We start from the raw sequence: 1,494 nt of genomic DNA, 5'->3' as shown, positions 1-1,494 counted from the left end.
CCTGCCACATTTCCTAGAGCGTGGGGGCTATATAGGTGCGGTGGTTCAGTATACATGCCAGTGCTGGATAGGGAAGGGTTCTATATAAGTGCAGGTGCCATATAGTTGCGGAGGTTCCACTTTTTTATGGGCTAGAGTGCCATATTGGTGCTAGTGCCAAAGATGTGCGATCCTGATACATTTCCTGGAGCGTGGGGGCTATAGAGGTGCGGTGGTTCAGTATACATGCCAGTGCTGGATAGGGAAGGGTTCTATATAAGTGCAGAAGCCATATAGTTGCGGAGGTTCCACTTTTTTGGGGCTATATTGCCATATTGGTGCTTATGCCCAAAATATGCGATCCTGCCACATTTCCTGGAGCGTGGATGCTATATAGGTGCGGTGGTTCAGTATACATGCCAGTGCTGGATAGGGAAGGGTTCTATATAAGTGCAGGTGCCATATAGTTGCGGAGGTTCCACTTTTTTGGGGCTATATTGCCATATTGGGGCTTATGCCCAAAATATGCGATCCTGCCACATTTCCTGGAGTGTGTATGCTATATAGTTGCGGTGGTTCAGTATACATGCCAGTGCTGGATAGGGAAGGGTTCTATATAAGTGCAGGTGCCATATAGTTGCGGAGGTTCCACTTTTTTGGGGCTATATTGCCATATTGGTGCTTATGCCCAAGATGTGCGATCCTGCCACATTTCCTGGAGCGTGGGGGCTATATAGGTGCGGTGGTTCAGTATACATGCCAGTGCTGGATAGGGAAGGGTTCTATATAAGTGCAGGTGCCATATAGTTGCGGAGGTTCCACTTTTTTGGGGCTATATTGCCATATTGGGGCTTATGCCCAAAATATGCGATCCTGCCACATTTCCTGGAGTGTGTATGCTATATAGTTGCGGTGGTTCAGTATACATGCCAGTGCTGGATAGGGAAGGGTTCTATATAAGTGCAGAAGCCATATAGTTGCGGAGCTTCCACTTTTTTGGGGCTATATTGCCATATTGGTGCTTATGCCCAAAATATGCGATCCTGCCAAATTTCCTAGAGCGTGGGTGCTATATAGGTGCGGTGGTTCAGTATACATGCCAGTGCTGGATAGGGAAGGGTTCTATATAAGTGCAGGTGCCATATAGTTGCGGAGGTTCCACTTTTTTATGGGCTAGAGTGCCATATTGGTGCTAGTGCCCAAAATATGCGATCCTGCCAAATTTCCTAGAGCGTGGGTGCTATATAGGTGCGGTGGTTCAGCATACATGCCAGTGCTGGATAGGGAAGGGTTCTATATAAGTGCAGGTGCCATATAGTTGCGGAGGTTCCACTTTTTTGGGGCTATATTGCCATATTGGGGCTTATGCCCAAAATATGCGATCCTGCCACATTTCCTGGAGCGTGGATGCTATATAGGTGCGGTGGTTCAGTATACATGCCAGTGCTGGATAGGGAAGGGGTCTATATAAGTGCAGGTGCCATATAGTTGCGGAGGTTCCACTTTTTTGGGGCT

The sequence above is a fragment of the Drosophila persimilis genome, unplaced genomic scaffold (genome assembly GCF_003286085.1).
Source record: "Drosophila persimilis strain 14011-0111.01,24,50 unplaced genomic scaffold, DperRS2 tig00001386-arrow-arrow-pilon, whole genome shotgun sequence".
NCBI classification, from domain to species: domain Eukaryota; kingdom Metazoa; phylum Arthropoda; class Insecta; order Diptera; family Drosophilidae; genus Drosophila; species Drosophila persimilis.
The sequence above is the reverse complement of the archived record's forward strand: the minus strand, read 5'-3'. Positions refer to the sequence as shown.